Source organism: Lepidochelys olivacea, assembly GCF_965140295.1.
Source record: "Lepidochelys olivacea isolate rLepOli2 genome assembly, chromosome: 14".
In the NCBI taxonomy this organism is placed as follows: Eukaryota; Metazoa; Chordata; order Testudines; family Cheloniidae; genus Lepidochelys; species Lepidochelys olivacea.
In genome coordinates this window covers 37,407,933-37,418,721 of record NC_140424.1, presented here as the reverse complement: position 1 = coordinate 37,418,721, position 10,789 = coordinate 37,407,933, and the positions used below count along the sequence as shown (strand labels likewise).

General features: G+C 53.6%; 1 pseudogene across 1 annotated transcript in view; it reads right to left on the bottom strand.

Moving 5' to 3' along the window:
• LOC311530619 (olfactory receptor 5AP2-like) overlaps window positions 1-10,789 on the bottom strand; it is a 404,829-nt pseudogene that overhangs the window by 95,708 nt on the left and 298,332 nt on the right. The window lies entirely within an intron of this gene.

Below are 10,789 nucleotides of genomic sequence, written 5' to 3'. Positions count from 1 at the left end.
AGCAAGCCTCCATCCTGGGGGTCAAGAGAGTGAATCTACCACTCAGACATGAGCAGCTGCTGGGTGGAAATGGTGGTGCTGGGTCCAGGTGCCCTTAATCCTCCCTGATTCCTGGGGAGTGTCTCCGTCTCTGACATGTTCTCGTTCCCCTGCAGCACGAGGATGTCACAGCCAAGGTCATGTGCCAGCTCCACATCATCCGGCACTTGCACCAGATGCCCGAGGCGCTGCAAGGGCTGTGGCTCGTCTGATGCTCTTAAAGGTTCCCCTCCCATGTTCAGCAACTCCTGCTCCCTGCTGCAGGTACTGCTCTGTCTCACTGTAAATGGGGGGCTAGTGGAAGCGGAAATGGAGGCCCCTGGCACTCACAGAAACTCTCTCCCCTCTCTGTGGAGCTGGGTCCTTCACTCAGTCCCCCAAATTCCTTCATGTGGGGCAGGAGCTCTTTTCCTCACACCCATACCCCTCCCCTCTTTCCTTGATCTCACCCCCATCCCATTCCCCTTGCTCCCAGGCAGAGATCTTCCTGCCCCATATGGTGCAGAAGGACCTTTGTGTCAGGGCTACAGACTGTCTGCCCAACTGAAGCTCAGGAAGCTCCACATTTGAGGAGGTGAGGATGGGACAGAGGCTCAGGGCTAGCTTCATCTCCTGCCCTTTATTCTTCCTTTGGTCCTTCTATGGGCTCTCAGAGTGTGACATGAATAGGAGCCTCCTCTCCCCGTGTCTTCTAGGCCCTGGGGTGTGTGACAGCCTCCCAGATGGGTGCAGTCAGAAGCTGAGCCACCTCAGGGAACAGTGAGGACAGGTCACCTTGTCCTAGGAAACCAAGCAGTGGTAGTTCTCAAAGAGGCTGAGAGGGAAGACCCCGCTCCCTCATGGAGGTAAGAGCCATTTACTTCTTTGGGCATATGGGTGTCTTGGGGGAGAAATGGGATCCCTTCCGCAGAGCCTTGCTGGGAGCTTTTCCCATCCCTGGGACAGAGACATCTCCATCAATGTGCCATCCTTGTTTTTTTCCTAGCAAGAGACTCCCCAGAGATCTCCTCAAACCTGTTCTCCTGGGAGCATTTTTGGGAGGAGGCTCCCATCCCTCAGTCTCCAACTCCATCATGCAGTCTCATTCACATAACATTTCTGCTCTCCAGCTCCACTTCCCGCAGCAGGACAAACAAAACTTCAGCTCCTAGAGAACAGACTCTGACCTCCTCCTGATCAGCAATGGAGTTTCACCATCCCCTCAACAAACCTGTCAGCCGGGCTGGACCAGATTTGAAGGAGGAGGGTATCTAATAGGGTGGTTTGGCCTGTGGCTGCAAAGCCTGGGGCTAGGCCAAATTGATGATCAGATGAGCCCCACCTGAGAGGAAACAAGGGAAAACAGCAGCAAAAATACACAGAGTGAGCTGTTCAGTAGATGGCCTTGGGCCAAACCCTGGAGTCCAGGGTAGGACTGGGTTCTCTCACCGTCCCTAAGGAAGGGGACATAGAAGACCATAGAAACCCAAGAAGGGCAGGCCGAGCCAAAATCAGGCTGAGGAAGAGCTCCCTACGAGGGTGGAAGCCCTTGTTTCTGTTCAAGACATTTTTGGACTTTGTTTGGAAGGAACACGACCGAGGAAGGAGTGGACTACAGGACAGTCACTTGGTTGGAGGGCTGAGTTCCCAGCCAACAAACTGCGAGAGTGAGTATCAGCGGGGTTGCTAGCCCCACTAGAAAGCTGTGACACGAGGCCTGTCCAGGATCTAGCGGTGAGTGAACTCTGGTACACACCTGCTTCCATTCTGGAAAGAGCCTGGTATTGGAGAGTGGGTGGGGAGAGTAGGGAGATGGGAGGGGTTCCTGAGGCTGGGGTGGGGAGGAAGCTGTGTGGCTGGATGGGGAAGGACATGGCCCAGCTTGTGGGAGGGATCCTGCTGGCTGTGTCTGGAGCACTGTGTAGCCTCTTCTCTGGGAAGTTCCCATGGGTCAGTGGGGCCTGAATCTCTCCTGCTCCTTTGGTCTCTTTGGGCTTCACACGAGATGTCTGGTGAACTGCCCTTGGACTCTGGGCCCAGCACCGCTCAGAAATTATTCACTACCTTCAAAGAGACAGGGCACAGCTCAGCCGGTTAGGTAGGCTGGAGACTCACACTTCACTCGAACACACAACACTGAGGTGGTTCGGGAAGCACAGTAACAAAGAAGAGATTTAAGTGATACTAAGTAAGAGAAAGAGACAAATTTCAAACAGACAAAGAAAACACAACACACTTTGTAATGACTAAAACTAAACCTTAACAAGTCACAATCTTTGCCTTTGCAGTTTCCAGACTAACATCGTAGCTTTCCTAACAGACCTTCTTTGATGTCCCTGTATGGTACAAAACTTCTCTGTCAAATCCGCTGATTTGATTGCTTCGTCTTCTGGTTTCAGACCCTCTGTTCTCCTGGGGTGCCTGGAACCTGATTGTAACATCGCTCTTCCAGTCTCTGGCCCAGCCTCTTACACAGATGTGTGCTGCAGCCAGCCCAACTCAGGGAGCAGTGGGGACAGATGATCTCATCCTGTCAGACCAAGCAACAGGGGTCCCCTTGAGGTTTAGATGGAAGATCCCAGACATCTCCTGGAGGTAAGAACTGTCCACTCTTCTGGGAACCTGGGGCTGTTGCAACAAAGAGGGGGCTTCTGTTCCATAGCCTATTTGTCATCATGACTGTGTTTTTTTCTTCTCAGAGGATTTGTCCGGGATCCTGGAGACGGTTTCCTGCAGGAGGTTTGAGCCGGGAGAGATCACCCACTGTCATGACCCATGGGTCATTAACCCGGGTCTGCAGGATTCCTGGGAGCAGCCACACTCCAGCACCCCACCTGGAAAGCCTATGAAAAACTGCTTAGCTAGCACTTATGAAGTCCAGACCCAATTTGAGGCTCCATCCCTGAGGCCTATTGGCAGAGTCCCAGAGCAGCTAATCGGCCCCCAGGACCTCCTTAAACCAGCGGCAGGAACAAGAAGCTGTCTGAACACCCGAGCTCCCCCCTGCCCCCTCTGGACCGTGTGTTAGCTGTTCCTGCTCTCACTCCCCAGGCTTGATTTCCTGGCATCCTGACTCGGGGTGACTCATCTGATTTGAGGTTCTGAACACAATTTGGTCTTTTGCTTCTGCTCTTCCAGTGTGCTGACCCAGCTGATTCTCAACTCCTGTCTTGTGAGTGTGGACTCTGCCTCTGACCACTAGGTCTGGCTGCCCATTACCCAGCCATCACACTGACTTTTCTACAATTCCTCCAATGCCCTTTTCCGCTCTCCAGCTTTGCTCTCCCAGCAAGACACACCGATCCCTTTGATCCCAGAGTCCTGCTTGCCTGCTAGTCAAGGGCTCAGGGGGAGTGCTTGTCTTGCCCCCTCCCCCACCACAGCTGCTTGTCCTTGGGGAATCTCTGGAGCGCAGAGAAGAATCCGTCCTGGCAGCAATTCAGGAAGTCATAGAAGGGACGGTCTGCTCATCTCCCTCTGCAATGCCACTGCCCGAGACCGTTACGAGTGGGTGCCAAGTGACTGCGCCAGCAGCTTCTTGAGAGACTCCTGGAGGAAGGGTAGTTGTGTTTCACGCTGACCGCAGGAAGCCATGCAAAGAGTGCAGCATTGAAGAGACTCTCCTGCTGTCCCAAAGGGTTTCTGTTCTCCTGCACGGTCAGACCGTGGGGCCAGGTTGCAGAATGGGGAAGAGCTGTTTGGTGATGAGTCGGAGGATTCACCATATAGGTGGCAGCAGCTGCAGATCCTGGAGTCCCTTTGGTAGGGTTACCGTGCGTCCGGATTTTCCCGGACATGTCTGGCTTTTGGGGTTTTAAATAGCCATCCGGGAGGAACTGGTAAAACTCTCAAAAGGTTTGGGATTTCCCTCGCTGTGCAGAGCGCGGAGCGGCTGACAGGGCAGCCGGGCCGGATTGAGCTGCTAACATCGGGGCCTCCAGCAGCCAGAGCCCCTCCCCTGCTGCCCCCCTCCCCTGCAGCCTCAGCGAGCTGCGCCAGCAGCGCTCTGGGGGGCGGGGCTGCGCGCTTCACAGGGGAGCGCGGCTCTGTGTTTGGCTCCGCACACCAGACACACTGCTCTGAGCAGCATGGGAAGGGGGTTAGGGGGTTGGAGAAGGGGCATGGGGTCCCAAGAGACAGTCAGGGGACAGGAGCAGGAGGGGTTGGATGGGTCAGGGGTTCTGGAGGGGGCTGTCAGGGGACGGGGGTGTGGAGGGGCGTCGGGGCAGTCAAGGAACAGGGAGCAAGGGGGTTGGATGGGGTGGAGGTTTGGGGGGGCAGTCAGGGGCAGGGAGCTGAGGGGTTAGATGTGTCAGGGGTTCTGGGGGGCAGTCAGGGGACAGGGAGAGGTTGGATAGGTGTGGGAGACCCAGGGGTCTGTGAGGGGGCAGGGCTGTCAGAAGATAGGGCAGTCAGGGGACAGGTAAGGGGTGGAGTTCTAGGGGAGCTGTTAGGGTGGGGGGTCTAAGGAGGGGGCAGTTGGAGACAAGGAGAAGGAAGGCTTAGATAGGAGGTGGGGTCCCAGGGGGTGGTTAGAGGCAGGGGTCCCCGGAGGGGGCAGTCAGGGGACAAGGAGCAGGGGGGGTCGGATGGGTTGGCGGTTCTGTGGGGGACACACAGGGGGCAGGAAGTGGAAGGGAGGGGATAGGGGGCAAGGCTACCACTCCCCCCCCCCATGGAGTGTCCTCTTTTTTGAAAGTTCAAATATGGTAACCCTACCCTATGGGCCAAGCCTCCACTCCTGACAGTTCAGGCGAACCTCCCCCTGTTCTCAATGAGTCTTTGGCTTTAGCTGCTGGGCCTGCCTGCCGAGACAGAGGACTCAGTGTTTCCATCTGGCTGCTCAGTTGCAAATGCAGCCATCCAAAGAAGTGAAGAATGGAAGCGAAAGAGCAAAGCTCGACCATCCGCTGAGCTCCTGCAATCAAGTGAGCACAGCCTGGGAGAGACGAGGGAAAGCTCCAGGGTGGCTGGTGGCTGTAGGGAGCCAGGGGAGGAGAAATAAATAGTTCATGATGAATCCTACGGGCTTTGTCTTGTGTGGTGAAGGGGTTAAAATGGGTCTAGTTACGATCACATTCAACTTTACAATCGCTGTGTCTGATTGAAGGGCAGGTCTGGAAAGGTCAGAGGTCACTCGAGGAGCTTCAAGTCTCAGATTCTGTCCCTATTGCCTGCTTTGACCAGCTGATCTCAACCCAACACCCCCCTCAGGTGGTAGCAGTGGTGAGCTCTTTCCCTCCTTTTCTGAATTAGCTGCCAGAATGGGGACAGGATACATTTGGCCAAGGAAATCGAGAGGCATGGGGGTCACTTGCAGAGGCATGCAGATAACTTGCAGAGTTGCCTGTTAATGCAGCTCTTATGGGGGAGCACGGTAGGGTACTGTGCACTCAGGGGCACCATTTCCAATTTTGGTGGTGGCAGGGAGGATAATTTCACCATGAGTCCAGGGGCATGTGAAAACTCTAGTGTTCTGGCAGATAACTTCGCAATGAGCTGACAGGAACACTTGCCAGATTGCTTTCTGGGGAAGACAGCTATAAGAATGGATCCAGGGAATGGTTCTGTATCTCTGAGCTGTTTGGAGATTTTCAGGGAACATTCCGGATGCAAGACAGAGATCCCCAAAGTTATCTTGGATAACCCTGAGAGACTTATGGAAAACTAGCAGATACCACATCTCTGCTGTTCCTTTGTTACTAACTCTTTAGCGAGAGAGACTTTGCCAGGACTCATGGGTTCTATCCCAGCTCTTGGAGGGGAATGGGGTCTAGTGGGTTACAGTGAGGGGCAGCCAGCCGAGGTCAAAGGGGCGATTCTGGCATTGCTAACATTCCAGCGTGTCCCACTCACAGCCGGTGGTTCTGCTGAGCGGAGGGGAAAGTGGGCCGGTACCGGCCGGTGTGGCGTGCCAGTGAGAAGTGGCTGCCGGTACAGGCCCGTACACAGCTGACGTTAAAGCGGTGCTGGAGCGCCAGGCGGCGGGGCCTGGGCAGCACTGAAGGGCTGCTGGGGGAGGCTGACCCCAGCCCTGCCCCGTCTGCCTGAGGCCCCGCCCCCTTCTCGAGTTCCTGGAGCCGGGCCCCCATGCCAGTAAGAGTTTTGAGTTACTTTTCCCTCGGATTCTGATGAGCGAGGGAGCAGTGGCCATGTGGAAACTCAGTCTCTCCACTTTACAGCCATGGACCCTAATGCTGCAGCCCTTGGGAAACCTGAGAACCCAGTCTGTGCAGTGATGTTGCTCCCAGCCACCATGGCTAAGCAGAGACCAGACCTTAACAATCACATTATTCTGGTTAGTCTTCTGCACCCTTTCCTCCTCCATAGGCTTCCTCCTGGAACCAGCACTAGTGGGGATGACTCAGCCTGGGACCAGCACAGGGACAGAGAGGTTGGAGAAGGGTGGCACGGGACCCCACCCCGACTCAATACTTTGCTGTACTTCCCTTCACTTCCCTCTGTTGCAGCAAAATCTTAACACGCCCACCCCACCCCTGTCAGTGTGCAGAAGACCCAGATCTCACTCTGTGTGGAGGGAGACCTTGGGGTGCAGCAGGAAATTTCAGTGGCTGTTGCATTCAGAGAGAACCGCCCACCGATGCATGCGACCTGGGAGAACCTGCACTGAGGGCTCCTTGTCCAGGAAATGCTGGGACAGCTGCTCTGAGTCAACAGGTGATAGGCTCTTCCAAATGACAGCTTGTTGGGAGATGGGTTGGTCCTTGCCAATGAACCTCAATTTTCCATAGCTGAGGAGGGAGTGAAGGCCCCCTGCAGTGACTGCCACCTTCCACTAGCCTGAATCAATCCTGGGATGGGCTTGGTGAGGCCCCCCAAGCAATGGATCCTGGAGGTAACACCCCATTGAGGTGCATGGGGCAGCACACAATTCCTGCGGCTGCCCAAGGTGACTGCATCTTTCTACAACCACGCTGCACAACCTATGCAAGCCACTAGTGGGCACAGGCTGGGTTCCCAGGTTCCCAGTGGGCTGCCGCATTGAGTCTTAGGGCAGCAAAGCTGAGAGACTGACCTTCCACATGGCCACTGCTCCTTCACTCAGCAGAACCACCAGCCATGAATCAGAGCGACTGGAAAGTCTGCAATGTCAGAATTGCCTGTTTTTCCTGGGCTGGCTGCCAGCTTCCAGCTTAGAGCCGTGCAATGAAGAGCTCGCTGTGATGACTGGCAGGGCTGGGTTCACTCCATGCACAGGCTACTGCAAGTCACATGGTGCATAGTGCAGGTGCTCGCTGCCGAAATAGCAGTAGGGTTGTTTGTGTGAACGCCAGGCTGGCGTTTGTGCACGTTCCTGTAGTGCCTAGAGGCCCCAGTTGAGATCAGGGCCCCGTCGTGCCAGACACTCCACACGGATACAGTCTCCAGAGGCTATGGGGACAGTGCGGTGCAGTACCGCGGCATAGAGTGCTGGACTGGCATTTGGGATATGGGGGTTCTAAGCCTTGGGCTGCTGTGTGACTTTTGGGAGTCACTTTGCGTCCTTGCGACTCTTCTTCTCCACCTATAAAGAGATTGATGGACGAGAAATACTCCATGAGAACTAGACGTTGCTATTGTCCTTTGTTCTGATTCTCCAGCCTCAGTCCCCTCTTCTCCTCTTTATTTTCTATATTTCCATCCTTCAGTCTGTCTCCACACAACTGCTTCTCCCTACAAGACGTGTGCATCCTTTAAATGCCCCTTGAACCCTACTTCTCGCTTGCCTTTGTCGGTTTTTATAGAAACATTTTGCTAAAATACTGAAAATGCAACAAAGTGATTCTGAAGTTAATTTTCAGGTTTCACAGACTGAACCTTTCATTTACCCCAGGTTAACTCTGCACTAGTGTCTTGCATAGATTGTGGGCCTTGGCTATAGCGGGATACAGTCACATTAGGCAGATATGGGAATTGTGTGCTGCCCCATACACCTTAATGGGGTGTTAACCAGATGCCAGCACCAGAGCCATGGTGCCCTGCGCAGCTGCGTGCTGCTCCAACCCCTGCTCCGTCCCAGCCCCACATCTTCCCACATCTGCTCTGCCCCAGCCCCACCCCCACTCTCCTGAGGACTGCAGCAGGGCCGGGCCTACACTGCCCGGCAGCGGGAAATGCAGTGTCCTGGCCCCAGCCACGCCGCTGGTGAGTGCTGGGGGCAGTTCCCCCCTACCCCCCAAGCCAGCTTCTCTGTGCGGTAGCCTGGGGCCCCCCACACACACAACCCCATGAGGGGAGGGAGCTGCGTAGGGCCCCAGAATAGCTAGGGACGGCCCTGCCCTTCCCCAACCCTGGGTAACCCCCATCTGACATCGGTTAAGGCTGAATCTTAACAAATACCCCTCACCTCCCTCTGTATGGAGCATTCAGACTTTCCTCTCCCCTGGTGCCGGCTGCTCTGCTCAACCATCTACCACCTCAGGAGGCATCTGCCCCGGCTCTGGCTAAAGGCTCGCACACAAGAGGCAGCCTCTGTTAGCAGCCTCCTGGACCAAGTTGCTCGGAAGTATCCCACAAGGGCAGCGTGCTTTCCTCACAATGCCCGGGGCAGTACGAGGAGTGTGAGATCACCACAGCTGACTGACGGAAGCAAACAACAACACTCCACCCTGGCTACCTCGTGCACTACAGCATCTCCCCACTTCTGGGAGGTTCACCTGGCAACAAGATTCCCGGCTTCCCAGATGCATGAAGTAAGTGCATCCTGCAGTGACAGTGTCCCACTCTCTAGGCAAGGCACTAGTGAGCAATTGATCTGACAGTGACGGCAAGCCCCGATCTGTGAAGATAGAGAGGGAGGGAAGGAATGGATTTTGCAATGAGCTATGGTGCAAGTGAGGGGCAGTGGAATACACCTGGCTGGGATGGCACCCCAAATCAGTGCAGGGGGCGAATGCACCCAGCAAGGACTGTACCCCTGAATCAGAGCAAGGAGGAGTGCGGAGAACTCCATTCTGACTTCTAAGTTCTGTGTCTCTCAGAAAAATATATCTTCGTCACAGTGAATTCTCAGGCAACACTCACAGTGTTTGATTGAAAGGGGAGCCGTCCACCCAGCTCCAGTTCCTGGTGCGGGACATGTTGTTCAGGCCGTTCCAGACATGGTTTCTACCGTCTTTATGAAATCCTGGGGAGTGTAAAGCAAGCATCTAGGTGACTCTCACATGGTCTTATGCCCCCTGCATATACAGAGAACCTGCCACCCCATCTGCCCAGCAGATCTATCAGAGATGCAAAACATGCAACTAAAATGGATTCTGACCCAACGGGGCCAGCGCGCTGCATGATACCCTCTCACTGGAGAGCTTCAGTACCACTGAAGCATAGACCAGTTCCCTGAGAGTTGCTGAGTGGTAAAGGAGTAAAAAATTAGTGGCACTACGTTGATTCACACCAGTTGGGTAACTGGCCTTGTGTATTTCACTTTACCATCTCCTCTTCGTCCTGGATAAAGGGTATTATTTTTATCTGCATTGAGTAACACCTAAAGGCCACGCTGCCTTTACCTAGGAGACAGGGGAACTGGACTGCTATTCAAGAGATCTAGGCAGAGTCTTTCCCAGTTCTGCCACTGAGCTGCTGGGTGACCTTGGGCAAGTCACTTCTCCTCTGGTTCCTAGGCTGACCAGACAGTATGTGTGAAAAATCGGGATGGGGGTAATAGGAGCCTATATAAGAAAAAGCACCAAATATTGGGACTGTCCCTATAAAATCGGGACATCTGATCACCCTACTGGTTCCTAAGCTATTGAATGGTATCCCTTTACATTATGTATCTCCCTCTACTTAATTAACCCTGGATCAAAAGTGTGAATTTACTTGATGTGTGAACTTCATTAAAACTAACGAAGGATTGTTGTATGCTGTTACATTGCAATTTACATCGCATGTATCCCGGTAATTATGTTTGCCCATCAAATGCGATTGGAGCCTCGGAAATGTAAATGAAAAACATGCTAACTTCAAAGCATGGGTCATTGTGTTTGACACAGGGAAATCCACAGACCCAGTCTGCATTTAGTCAACAGAGGAAAAACCTTTAGTTAGTTCCCTCGAGAAATTTGCTGCCAGTGTTGCCTTTGATGTGAGATCAAGCGGATCCATTGACCTGGGATAAGTGACTGACCCTTTGGGGTTGGGAGTAACCCAATAGAATGTGATTCTTTTGTTTTAATAACCTTTTATCACAAAGTCCAGTTTATCCGGTTGGTAAGAATGGCTGGAGATCCTAGGGGACTGTCTGTGGCTCCATGGTAATACTAATATAGTGATCCAGGAGTTCACATTTTTTCCTGGCTTGGTGAAATCTAATTATAGAATAAATCACCAGTTTGGGGTGTCAGCCCTGTGTTCTGACTGTCTGACCTGCGATTGGCACTCATGGTTGTGAGCCGTTCCAGACAGCGTGACAGCAATGACTGAGGAGGAATGGTCTAGGTGGTCTGGACGCTAACCTGGAACCTGAGAGACCCAGCTCAGCTACCTGTTTTGCCATGGGTTTCCTGTGTGATCTTGGGCACGTCATTCTGTCTGGACAACGGTTCCCATCTATAACATGTGTAAGCAGAATCAGAACGAGTTACACTCTGACATCTGGTGGTGAGGTGTGGCAAGTTGTGGAAAAAAACTTCATGGGCTGATCTCATTTGCTTAGGCACACCCACCCCGCCTAGAATGAGGCCATAGCTGCCCAAATGGTCACTTTGGCTGCTGTGGGATCCCCAGTGTCTCTGTTATTGGGACAGGAAGAATAAATTGTTATTACCCTGAT